Genomic DNA, 13916 nt, shown 5'->3' on the forward strand with positions numbered 1-13916 from the left:
TTCTAAAGGTAATCAAGAGAGAAACTAAAACTAAGAATATAACTCTAGAAGGGTGTAAGTGAATTTGAGCATCATCTTTCATAATGAAGTTCCGTAGATTATGCCTAAAGTTGATCAATAATAACCCCCCTTGAACAACAGGAACAAAGATGGTGACTACTGAAAACGAAATCCTGTCACTTCTAGAGTGACAGAAAAGGGGCAGAGAATACTGCTTTTCATTATTAATCTCCTCTAAATTATTAATTTCTTTAACAGTATGCAGTGCAAAAAAAGGAAAACTATGCAATGTGAGAGAGAGAGACGGGGGGGGGGGGAGAAAAACTCCATTACAGAGGAAAAAATGTTTACAATTTTAGGATGGATGTATAATTGCCAATATTCAGCAAATTATTAGGAGAGGGTCCCTACTTTTAAGCAATGCCTGCACAATTAGCATAGGAACAGGTTGCAAGATCTTTTTGCCCGCAAGAAACCTTGGCATACAGGTGCCACCTAATCCAAACCCCTAGGTACATCACAGTGAGCCTACAATTTATTGTCTCAGATTTGAACAAGGTTGAAGTGTTTATCAAATAAGAAAACATTTTTTAAACTATCAAGTATCTACATGTGAATGTGTATTTTTTAAACATATATAACCACTCATATGCTAATTAGGTTTCTCAGTTTGCCATTAAACTTGATCCAGCCATCAGTTTTCCTTCACCAGCAACCAGTTCCCCTTCGAGGAAAACAAGTCAGTAATAACATATGTATTTCTGCTGCTAGCATAGGATTGTGTTCCCTCCAATGACTACCATAACACAAAAGCGCATAGTATGGCAAGGACATAACTGGGAGAGTCTGCTTTCTAAGGGCAAAAGAAAGCAAAACAAAAAACAAAACAACAAACAAAAACTAAACTAAAAAAAATGCTTAACTTTTACAGAAATCCATCTTCCAGAGGAAGACAATTACATGAATGACTATGAGACCCCAAAAGAGACTTGTAAATTCAATTCCAAGTTCAGTTGTGCATTCCAGCAGATTCAGACCCAGTAAAGGCATCATCAGCAATCTATTTCCATGTGAAGAATAGGAAAGAAGTGTTTTGGAAAAATACTTACCACTGTCAGAGGACGCAGAAGCTGACATGCCCAAAGTTAGTGGTTATCAGCTGAAAGAGGATTTCAGGGAGAATTGTTTTCCATGTGGCTCCAGATGATTAAAATCCTCAGTCAGACTTGTAACCAAGTGAAATGTAATGTCAGCCTAGTTCTAATTTTAGATCTTGGACAAAGCTGAGAATAGCAAGAATCACATGGAGCTTCTGTGCAAAGGATCAAGTGATAACGTATGTGCATGCATTCTGTACACTGCAAAATGCTGTATATGGGGTGTTATAAAACTATCAGGTAGAACTATTTGTAAGCTGCAGATATAAAGAACTCCTATTGAAAGTCCTTCCATTTTTCATGACGTACACATTTTGAATATTTAATAGAATTTATCTGTTCCCAGCAGAGAAACTTGAAAACTTGAGAATGTACGGCACAACAAAAACCCTACGTGGTAAACGATAGATCTGTAAATATTTAAACTAAAGGTAAATGCTTCAGAAAAGAAGAAAAGTAAAGATATAGAATAGTATGGGTAAAAGGGGAGCCCCAAGCTCCTGCTGCATCCAGGCTCAAATTTAATTCTCTCTCAACCTTTATCTCTTCAGCCTTCATAGGTAGGAGTTAATTCTGGGTTCTTTGAAAATAATTATGGGGGTGCCTGGGTGGTTCAGTCGGTTGAGCATCTGACTTTGGCTCAGGTCTTGAGCTCACAGTTTGTGAGGTCAAACCCCACATTGGGTTCTCTGCTGACAGCACAAAGGCCACTTTGGATCTTCTGTCTCCCCTTCTCTCTGCCCCTCCCCGATTAGCATGCACGTGCGTTCTCTCTCTCAAAACCAAATAAACATTAAAAAAATATTTTTTGAGTTGGTAATATAAGCACATGGACCAAAATTCAAAAGATAATGAATCCTCACCTAAGCCCACCTCTAGCGATTTAGTTCTCTTCTCTGAAGGCAATCACTATGGCCACTTATTTGGGAGCCCTCCAAAGGTGGCCTGTGAAGTTACAAACATAAATATGCCTACATTCATGAAAAGCACACACACACATGCCATCACACACATACACACAAAATGCTAGCATACTATGTATATTTTTCTATACTGTGTTTTCTTCATTCAGAATACCTTGGAAATTGTTTCATATTAGTATAGAGTTATACCATCCTTTTATTTTATTTTTTTAACATTTATTTTTGAGACAGAGAGAGACAAAGCATGAACGGGGGAGGGTCAGAGAGAGGGAGACACAGAATCTGAAATGGGCTCCAGGCTCTGAGCTGTCAGCACAGAGCCCGATGCGGGGCTCGAACTCACAGACTGTGAGATCATGACCTGAGCCGAAGTCGGCCGCTCAACCGACTGAGCCACCCAGGCGCCCCATCCTTTTAAATGACTACATAGCATTCTGGTGTGTAGGTGGACCATCATTTGTTTAGTTATTTGGACACTGGCAATTTTAGTGCTTTTATTAATTTTTAAAAATATTTTTAATGTTTATTTTTTGAAAGAGAGAGAGAATGGAGGAGGGGCAGAGAGAGATCACGACCTGAGCTGGTCAGACACTTAACTGACTGAGCCACCCAGGTGCCCCAATTTTAGTGCTAAAAGCACTTAAAAAATGCCTGATTATTCCATAGAAATTCTCTAATGCTTCTGTAACAAATAAACTCAGAGTCATGGGGCCACTTAAGACCACAGAAAGAGCAAAGATCACAGAACCTGAACTCTAATCTCCTGTCCAGAGTGTCTGTACCATCACATAAAATGGCTTCCCTGAATATGTTCATACAGCAACATTAAGGTGCCGGGAGGAGTTTTGCTTCTGTTAAGAAAAGTACTAAATTGTCTCTTTGGAAACAATTTAGATTTATCTCTCCCTTTAACACTGTCTACCGTTACATTTTAATTTGACAGTATTTCTATGAAACCCACAAATTCCAAGGTTCTCTCTCTTTCCCTTTTCTAGCTTATTTCCTATGCTCTCATCTAAAGAGGCAATACAAATATAAAGTGAGACCAACTTACACATTGTTGAAGTGACTTAATCTAGAGACATGTCAGGGAAAGAAAAAAAAGTGAATGGATTCACGACCTATTTATGAAGCATTTTAGACAGAATTTCAGTGATTTGGGGACATAGTGGGTGAGAGAAAAGGAAGAGACAAGGCACTATATAGTGCCCTCTCATAGTCTGATCATCCTTCACGTTAGTGAGCTCCACTTTGCCAAAGTAGAATTAGGGGGAAAAGTCCCAAGCTCCCTTGCTACAGAACTGAGGAATGTGACTAAGGTTCTACTAATCATGTGCTTTGATTTAGAAGCAAAGAATGTGGGGAAACTGGCTGGGTGGCTACAGTTCATTTTTGCTGGTCTGACTACAGCAGAGGCAATATATTCTGGGGTTAGTTTTAACAGCAGGAGTTTCCTGGCCACAATGGATGCAGCTGGTTCTGGGGCAACCACAGCAGCTCCCTTACCAGGCTAGTTCTGTTGTATAGTTCCAGGACTTGTTTGATGAATACCCCTTCTTACACAAACATGCCAGGGAGATTTCCATCATCTGTATGTAAGAAATGGATAAGAAACAGATATTGCTATTTTAACTATTTCTTGGTATATTTCCAAAAATCTGCTTATGCTATCTTTTCATGTACTGCTTAGGGAATCATCTATTGACTTCATACCATAGAAGATGAGAATTCTGTGGTCTTAAACCGCGTACTCAGTAACATACATTTCCCCTCCTCCAGTCCTCCCAATATAACATAATTTTTGTTAAATTGGTAGTGTTTGTTACTATGTAAATGTTATTCATAGCTGATCCAAATAACAGAAGTAATTACATTCATTTCTTTTCGTACTTTGTGGGTTTTTCTGGAGTTGTGTCCCTTTCTATTTGATTTTCTGTGTACCTATCACTGTATTTTTATATGCTTTTCTTTTCCTCCAACCAGATTTATTGAACATAACAAAATTCTGTACACAAAGTGACCTAGATCTTTCTTACTAATATTTTGACAAGTAAATCTGTGGAGGGTCCAAAAGTGGCTTACTGTAAAATTAATAGAAAAGTGCCCAATGCGCACTAAATAAATGGCCTAACGACTGGAACTTTAATAGTTCTATAAGATAATTAACATAGGTAGGATTGAACCCTGATGACAGGCTGATATAGAACTGATAGGGGACGTCAAGAGGCCATTTTGTGCATTGCCACTGTGATGCCATCACTTTCCGGGATCATAATGTTCCCAGTATCTGATTCTAGACACACCACAAGAATATCAGTGGGGACTGAGGTTAGCTTAGCTGCTTGCTGGTCTAGAACAATGATCAAACAGTTATCACCCCAGCATGTTCATTGGACTGGGCCCCATGGCAGCCCCGATCAAGCCCTTGTGAATCTGTGCCATAGGACTCCAGCAATGAATGGATTCCTCATTGTGTCTTCCAAGGGCTGCTCTAAGGTCATCTCCATCGTGTCTGCCATGAGCCCTGGCCCACATCTTTATATACCTGAATATCCTTGCAAAAGTCACATACTCCCTTGGCACCTCAGTTTCTTATTGGCAAAATGTAGATAAAAATAAGAGTTCTTCATGGGTTTTTGTGAGGATTAAATGAGTTAATATACAAAAGAACTTGCACAGTGCCTGAACACAGTAAGTATTCAAAAAAGGTTAGTCTTATTACTACCATCCCATAGTAAAGCCAAGAAAGGAGAAGATGGGAATGGACATGATTGCCATATGATCATAGGAAGAAGGTTAGCTGTGAAAGGATTTTCTTCAGAGACTGAGACAAAAATCAAAGAAAAGACAATTTTACCGAGGAGAGGTAAATCTTAACTGTGTGAAGCATGAAGCCATTTAAGTATCTCATTGTATAATGTTGCACAAATTGCTTTATCTTCTCCTTCTATTGTCGTGGGTTTTCCAGCTGCTTGGTGCCCAGGTTTGCATTCTGAGGTCCCACAGGGATATATTTCATCAGAATCCATGGCCCTGGGGCCCCTGGGTAGCTTAGTCAGTTAAGTGTCCAACTTCAGCTCAGGTCATGATCTTACAGTTCATGGGTTTGAGCCCCATATCAAGCTCTGTGCTGACAGTTCAGAGGCTGGAGCCTGCTTCAGATTCTGTGTCTCCCTCTCTCTCTGCTCCTCCCCTGCTCATGCTCTGTCTTTCTCTCTCTCAAAAACAAATAAACATTAAGAAAAAAAAAGAATCCATGGCCTTGACTGACTACAATTGCAATGCTTGTATTTAGAAAAAGGAAACAAATCTAGAAAAACACCAAGTGGAATGGTCAGGTAAGAGAGGGTATGAAAGCACATCACAGGGGTGCTTGGGTGGCTCAGTGTGTTAAGCATCTGACTCTTGGTTTTGGCTCAGGTCATGATCTCGCTGTTTGTGAGTTCGAGCCCTGAGTTGGGCTCTGGGCTGACAGTGTGGAGCCTGCTTGGGATTCTCTCTCTCTCTTCCTCTTTCTCTGCTCCTCTCCAACTCATGCTTTTCTCTCTTGCTCTCAAAATAAATAAACTAAAAAAAAATGCACATTACAAATAAAGTGTCATTCCAAAGAACTCAAAGCAGGATCTTGAAGAGATATCTGCACACATGTTCAATGCTTCATTATTTACAATACCCAAGAGATAGAAGCAACCAAAATACCCACTGACAGATACATGAAGGAAATGTGGTGTATACACACAATGGAATGTTACACAGCTTTCCAAAAGAAGCAAAATTATGTCACATACTACAACATGGAATGAACTTGAGAACATTCTGCTATGTGAAATAAACCAGTCACAAAAGGACAGTCAATACTGTATGATTCTACTCATGTGAAGAGGCTAAAGTAGTCAAAATCATACAAACCCAAAGTAGAAAGGTGGTTCATAATATGAGGAAACATGCATGATACCCTGTTACAAGAAATAAAAAGATATAGCCTTTTTATTCTCCTCAGGCCTTCACCTGACTGGATAATGCCCACCCACACTGGGGAAGGCAATCTACTTTACTCAGACTATAGATTCAAAGGTTAATTTCATCCTCTTACAGACACACCCAGAATGTTTGGCAAATGTCTAGGCACCCAGTCAAGTTCACACATAAAATTAGCCATCACAGTAGGTATACCTATTTAATGCACAAATAAATCAAAGCTTAAAGAGAGGGAGAGACTTTGTCAAAGACATACTGCTGAAAAAGCTGAGCTATATTCCGACTCAGAAGGATTTGGCTCCTAGACTTGGACCATTGGGTCATTCTACTTCCTTTTAAAAACAAGTTCATGGGGTGCCTGGGTGGTGCAGTCGGTTAAGCGTCTGACTTCAGCCAGGTCACGATCTCGCGGTCCGGGAGTTTGAGCCCCGCGTCAGGCTCTGGGCTGATGGCTCAGAGCCTGGAGCCTGTTTCCGATTCTGTGTCTCCCTCTCTCTCTGCCCCTCCCCCGTTCATGCTCTGTCTCTCTCTGTCCCAAAAATAAATAAACGTTGAAAAAAAAATTAAAAAAAAAAAACAGGTTTATGGAAGTCACACAAAATTACATTTGTAGTGGACACCAACAATATCAAAGCAATTTTATTATTGCTTAATACATCTTTAGAGGGGCAGTGAATAGAGACAGGAAGCAACGGGGGTACTGAGATTCAGGCTACATAATTCCATTTCTTTTTCACTCTATTCCATCATGACCTGTGCTAATACATAGGCTTACATTTAGAGAAAGATTATAATCGTTTCAAACATAGAATACTAAGATAAAATAGTTATTACTCTGTTTTTAAAGGCATGTTTTTTTTTTTAAATTTGCTGATTTATTTATCTTATGTCATCTCTATGCCCAATGTGGGGCTCAAACTCACAACCCTGAGATCAAGAGTTGAACACTCTTCTGATTGAGCCAGCCAGGTGCCCCTAAAAGCATGATTATATCAGACCTAGAGCATTTTCTTTTACAAAGTGAAATAGAACAGTTGAACTACTGATCATTGAGTCAAGCTTCTTCCCATAAATTCTGACAACACTACAGTACTATAAGGAATCATATCAAGCATAGAAGCATCTGCTTTGTGTGACCCATTTATTCAAATAAGAAAAGAAAATAATGGAACATAGGGAGAAACAATGGAAAATAAGAGTATACTACCTTGGGATTTTAATCTGTAAGGCCCTTTTAGGACTCCTTAGAGTCTTTTTTAAATTTTTTAAATTTTTTTAAATGCTTATTTTTGAGAGGGAGAGAGAGCTCACATGCACAAGCAGGAGAGGGGCAGAGACAGGGGGAGACAGAGAATCCCAAACAGACTCCATGCTGTCAGCACAGATGCCCATGTGGGGTTTGAACTCATGAACTGTGAGGTCATCACCTGAGCTGAAACCAATAGTCAGACACTTAACCAACTGAGCCACCCAGGCACCCCTCCCTAGAGTCTTTTAATAAAACAAAATGTTAGTTGTCAGAATGAAAGTCTTTGAAGCAGAAACACCATGTAACTAGAGTTCCAAGAAACATAAATATGAGCCTTGCCCTCATCAGATAAAAAATTTTCAGTGTTAGGAATTCTCTTTCAGAGATAGAATTTGAAGCCTCTGTAATTGTACTTTGTTTATATCTTTTCCTTTTTTTTTTAATGTTTACTTATTCATTTTGAGAGAGTGAAAAAGAGAGAGAGTGCACATGAGCAGGGAAGGGGCAGAGAGACAGAGAGAGAGAGGGAGAGAGAGAATCCCAGGACAGAGCCTGACACAGGCCTCAATCCCACAAACCGTGAGACCATGACCTGAACTAAAATCAAGAGTTGGTTGCTTAACCTATTCAGCCACCCAGGTGCCCCTTAAACAAGAATATTTTAAAACTGATTTGTTGAGCTGTAGGGTTTTCTGGAACATTGATATTCTTTTATGTGAAAATGTTCCATTAAGGTCGTGTGTGTGTGTGTGTGTGTGTGTGTGTGTGTGTACAAAGGGATGGAAAGTAGACAACATGATTGCCAAACATTGCCAATGTGGAGTCACTATTTTCCACATTTTGATACTTCTATTAGGAAATTACAGCTGCATACTAACTTGCACCACTTGGTCCAACAAAATAGGGACATTTCCTCCAAGATGATAGGAAACACTATTAGATACCAAATACCTTTCCCCTGGAGCTCAAGTTCTCAGATTCTAGCCGGTCTCACATGACTTCTGCCGCATGACCCCACAGAGTTTCAGTCTTTAATAACTGACATATTTAAGTTACTAAAATGGCTGAGAAAAAAGTTTAGCTTTAAATGCGAATTATTTCTTTTTTCTGTCATTAAACATGTTTTATAGCCAAAAATTAATGTATTTAACTAAGAATAAAAATGTACTTCTGACCTTAGGATTTTGTGCCGGCTATCATTTTACACACACACACACACACACACACACACACACACACAGCATTTCACTAACCTAATCAACAGTGGAGACACAAGAAATTAGTGTATTCAGACACTCATTTGTTCTGTAGCCTATGGGGAATGGGCCAGAAACTAGAAGGCCATTTGAATTTGAGTTTAAAATCTTCATTTGAGAAAAGCATGCTGTGAGTCTAATATGTAATTTAGCAAACAAAATACACATGAACAAAACATCATTTCTCTTATGAATAAGTTGGTGCTATAGTTTTCTTGTGTAAAGAATGTTCTTACAGGAAATATAAAACCTAAGCAGTAATCAGAATATTATTCAACTTTCTGGGGCAATTTAAACCTCAAATCAGATGACCACAGAATAGAAGCCACTGCAGTCTTGTTTCAAAAGAAAAAAACAAAACAAAAGAAAGGACAATACCCCTCCTATATCCACCAAATAAGAACCCCAAAACTGCACTTTCAGTCAAAGGAGGTATGTTGGGCCACATAACAAAAAGATACGTTCTTTCTGCTTTTATTTTTATGCACTGCTTTTCAGTTCTACAGAAATAAAAGCTATGCCAAACTTTTAACTCTTTAACTGCATAATTCTATATGAATTACATAATATTTTGTTTCTAGGATAGAGACCCAACTTTTGAGGACATATTGTATACATTTCAAAAGACAACTACAAAAATTGTTTTTTCACATTTCCACAAATACTATGCAATTACTAAACCTGTAACATCTAGTAAAGAGAGAAGCTGTGAGAAATGACAATGCATTTAGAAAAAATTACAACCCCCCCAACATCTTTTGTAAATACCATTTTATTACAATTAGAGTGCATTACATTTATATATCAATATTTTTCATTTTCACAACCTTATTAGGGAAACTAGTGCAGTAAATGACAATGGTGGTTTTAAAAAAGCCAATGGGAGCCCTTCTAAGCTTGTGACAGAAACATAATGGGACCAAAGCCAGGTTCTTGTGCAATTTGTAAAGCCCTTGGTTTGCAGTTATTAGTGCGGCGACTTAGCTCATCGAGGACTCTGTGTCGCATTTGAATAACTAATGTTTCAAATTATTAGTCATTCTGATTTATATTCATCCCTGCAGTTTCCATTAATTTAATTACCCCTGCCATCAACGTAGTTGCTTTTGTTACTGCAGTTTGAACTCTGGCTTCCTTTTCCCAGGGAATTAATTTGTTAGGTTTTTCCAGATGATTGCACTCTTGCAACTTCCACACAGATTTTATAATCTTGATTTTTTACTTTTCTTTTTGCCACATTTTTAGATTTAACACATATTTAGAACATATTAAGAACCTTCCTGCAGCAAACTTCAAATGACATAGCTTACCCCAAGTTTAGCACAGTCTGGCGGTTCCTCTGGAAATACAGGCGGGTAGAGGCTTTGGGGCTTGCTGGAGGGACTTGGCCTCCCCCTCCTCAGCCTGGGATAAGCTTGAACCCTTTTTTGACTATCCCGACTTTGCCTCTTATCTAACCTAAATTCTTAATCTCCCACCTGTTCTCATTTCTGTCCTTTCTCTTGTCAAGGCCCAGAGCAGCTGTTCTCAATGCTTTGTGTTGAAACATTCCACATGATACTCAGTAAAAGCCTGAGTATCTCTTACTCTTGCTCGTGATTGAGTTTTGTGGCTCTCCTCTGGACCATCTCCAAATTCTCCTGCTCAGTTCTAGCAAGCTGGCCTAGAGTTCTCTCACAAGGGTCTGACTAGCACAAGAATTAGCTCGTGGTTAAAACCCTTCGGCTCAGGACTGCAACTGCCTCATACTGAAGTCATTTCCCTTTCATTCTGAGCTTGCAGTCATCAAGGATTAATGCTACCTTCAGTGTTTGCCTAAATGGTAATGCTTTCTGGAACGGAAAAGAGCTGTGGTAATTTTGTGGGGATAACAATGATAACATGAGTCACCTCAGGGTTTGGCGTAAATAATTCAGAGTTGACCTGGTCTCTCTGAAACATGTGATGACCTTGAGACACGAAAGAGTGAAAATGAGTGCCTAGAGCTCAGGAGAGTGATGGGGGTAGAGAGAACTATTTAGGAGACATCTGGGAGACAGGTGTGGCCAAACCTTTTGCTGAACACACTGTGATTACAAGTGAGCAGCTGGGAAGGAAGCCAGATCACAAGGAGTTCAAGACCATCCATTCTAAAAGTTAGGCAAAGGCAAGAAGGAACAAGACAGGAGTGTGTTCATGCAGAGGCAGGTACAGTAAAGCTAACAATGTGAGAACGGAGTGTTTTGAGCCTTCTCTTAGGTAGAGGGAAATTGGCTTTAGAGAAATAGAGAATTTCTTGGGGGAGGGGATTATTTTAAAAATAAGAACAGTTTGGGGCACCTGGGTGGCTCAGTAGGTTGGGCATCTGACTCTTGATTTCAGCTCAGGTCATGATCTCACAGTTGTGGGTTCAAGCCCCATGTCAGGCTCTGAGCTGACTCTGAAGCCTGCTTGGGATTCTCTCTCTCTCCCTTTCTCTCTGCTCCTCATAAGTGTGCACCTTCTCTCTCTGTCCCAAAATAATAAACTTTAAAAAAAAAAAGTAAGAACAGTTCTCTCCATATATTTATTAGGGCAGCACGATTCAATAGCATTTTCTATGGTAATGGAAATATTCAATGTCTGTAATGTCCAATATGGTGCACACTAGCCACATATGGCTCTTCACATTTAAATTTCAATGAATTCAAATGAAATAAAGTTAAAATTCAGCTTCCCAGTTATACTAGCCACATTTCAATTGCTCAATAGCCACAATAATTAATTGAAATTTAAGTGTGAAGAGCCACATGTCACTAGTAACTATTGCATTGGAAAGCTCAGAGTTAGGGTTATTACTACCTAAAGTAAAAGATTAATCTGAAAATACCAGTGTCTTCAAACAATACAAGTTATTTTACCTGTATCACATGCAAACCAATCAGTACTGGGGTGTGGTGGTGGGGAGGCTTTATCACCACCTAGTCATTTGGAGATGCTTGTTTCTTCCATCTTGTGTGGCTGCCATCTTCAACATAAAGTCCTCAAGGTTGCTGTGGAGAGGAAAGAAAGGGAGTACAGAGGATCTCTTGGGAGGTTCTATGGGCCACATTTAGAAATGGTTACATCACTTTACCTTCTCCAATGGCTAGAAATAAATTACATGGCCCTACGTAACTGCAGGCTAGGCTGGAAAATATTTAACCGTGTGCCCAAAAAGAAAAGGAAACAGGTTTATAGACATACGACATTACCCTGATACATTTATCAACAAGAAAAAAAATTAAATTTGCTGAGAGTTCTGGGATCAGTCTCCAATAACTTCTCCATGAGGAACTGGAAATGAATCTTAACCAGTGTGCTGGAGACGTGCATCTGGTACAGTTCTAGATGTAAGGAAGAGACTAAAAGATCAAAATGGGCCCATGGGATTAAACATAAAACAAGGATCAGGAGGAAGAAATGGAATTAAAATACAGAGTAGGAAGTGTGGGTTTTGCTGAGAGAGAATCACATCTTCCTCCAAAAGGAAAACAAAGGGAAAGTGTGAGAATATAGAGATTTTGAGGTGAAAAGGGGAGAAATGACAGAACCTTGGGTTGAATCACTTTGTGTTCTCTGAAGACAGAAGGAGGAGCTGTCTGCTGGGTACAACAGGGCTGGGGAGCCATTTGTGTAGGTGCTTAAATGAAGGGAAGAGACTTGGCACAGGTACTGTGAAGAATGGCTGAGGCATTTGCTGAAGAATCTGGAAGGAATCAGTTTAACCTGGAGACCATGATCTCTCATAGGATGTCAGGTAAACTGGAATGCACATCTTCTTTTTCTCTTGATAGATATCCCTATGGTAAGCCATAGCATCCTGTTAATCTTGTTTTTTTCATAGCAATGGACTTGGAAAATATAACTTAAACTTTTTCCTTCTGCCATAATTAATATACCAGTATAAGCGTAAAACATCAAAGCTAGTGAATAGATTAGCATGCAAAATTTTCAAGAAAGATGAATAGAAAATACTGAAGCTAGTGATTCATATTTTAACATCGGATGAATTGTCAACACCGCATCATTTGATATTTGAGAATCACATTACTTCTTGTTACTAAAACTAGGAAGAAAATACAAATATTCTTTCTCGGAGATATTGAAAAATCTTGGAATCACAACCAATAGTTTAATATTATCTTCTGTATTTACCTCTTACTCCCTATTCTACCTCTTCAACTTCCTCTGTACCCATGGTCTTAAAGAGATCTCTTAGAAAACATTCATTATTGGGGTGCCTGGGTGGCATCAGACTGTCAGCTGTGCTGACAGCTCAGAGCCTGGAGCCTGCTTCGGATTCTGTGTCTCCCTCTCTCTCTGTTTCTTCCCCGCTTGTCTCTGTCTCTCAAAAATAAACATAAGAAAAAAGAAAACATTCATTATTTAATATAAGGTGGGGTGGGAGGGCAATATCTCACTTCATTTGGTTGACTTTTATTTTTTAATCTGCCCAGATGTTCTTCCAGATCTCCTTTCTTATTAGTCCATGTGCATTGGGGCTGACTGACTTCCAGGCTCCAAAGGTGACCGTTAAGATCCAAGCCTGGCCAATCAGGCCATTATACTCCTCTGCCCACATTAATGGGTGTGAACCAAGCCAGACCAATCTAAACTTCCCTTGAGATTTTAACTGGAAACAATGTGAGTTCTGAGGAATGTAAATCTGGGTACTTGTAGGCATCTTTGTCAACACACTGGGACAGCTTGACCTGAGAATGAGGTCAACATGAGGCAAAAAAGATCCAATAGTTACAGAGTGACGAGACAGAGATACAGAGACAGAGGCAGACAGGGACAGCAAAACAGAGACAGTCTGGAATTTATTAAGTCCCTGGATCCAGCCATACCTGAAACCGATGCCCCTGAGGATTTCAGTTATATGAATCGAGTTCCCTTTGTAACATAACCTAGTAAGAATTAGGCTTTTGCTACTAATAGTGGAGAAAGTCCTGACAGTTAAGCTTTAAAAGTAAAGGTTCAGGCTGAAGAGGAGAGAAATTTGAACAATGGAATGCAACAAGTAGTCCCTGCATTTTTATCTCCCTCAAATCTTTGACCTTTTTGATAATGGTACTTTTGACATGTCCCAGGGGACAAGAGTAGAAAAGAAAACAAAAGAAATGAAACCGCTTTCTCAATTGCTGAGAAAGCTCAGAGAAGACCTGGAGAAAAATAATGTAAAATCTGGGCTGTGTCAGGCAATTCACTTGATAGTGTCTCAACCCAATACTACTGCCTATTGGTTACTGGATTAAGTCAGACAAGTTGGTCAGAGTTGTGTTAAGACATAAGGGGATTCACATGGGTTGAATGTCAGTTTGCACATTAGTGGCTATGTGACATTAAAAAA

The 13916-nt window shown here is 39.3% G+C and overlaps 1 protein-coding gene and 1 pseudogene across 2 annotated transcripts in view; both read right to left on the reverse strand.

Annotated features, from left to right (window-relative positions):
• LRRC39 (leucine rich repeat containing 39) overlaps positions 1-10028 on the reverse strand; it is a 29571-nt gene extending 19543 nt beyond the window's left edge. Inside the window, exon 1 of one of the 2 annotated variants that reach the window (XM_027058499.2) lies at positions 9874-10028. The gene's annotated coding sequence lies outside the window, so the exon portion shown is untranslated. Of the gene's footprint in view, positions 1-1109; positions 1267-9873 lie in introns of those variants that run through there. The other variant, XM_015073838.3, reaches the window with a different exon arrangement.
• LOC128313937 (ragulator complex protein LAMTOR5-like) lies at positions 3916-6122 on the reverse strand (annotated as a pseudogene).
• Positions 10029-13916: the final 3888 nt, after the last annotated feature.

This window comes from Acinonyx jubatus, chromosome C1 (assembly GCF_027475565.1).
Source record: "Acinonyx jubatus isolate Ajub_Pintada_27869175 chromosome C1, VMU_Ajub_asm_v1.0, whole genome shotgun sequence".
Lineage (NCBI taxonomy): Eukaryota > Metazoa > Chordata > Mammalia > Carnivora > Felidae > Acinonyx > Acinonyx jubatus.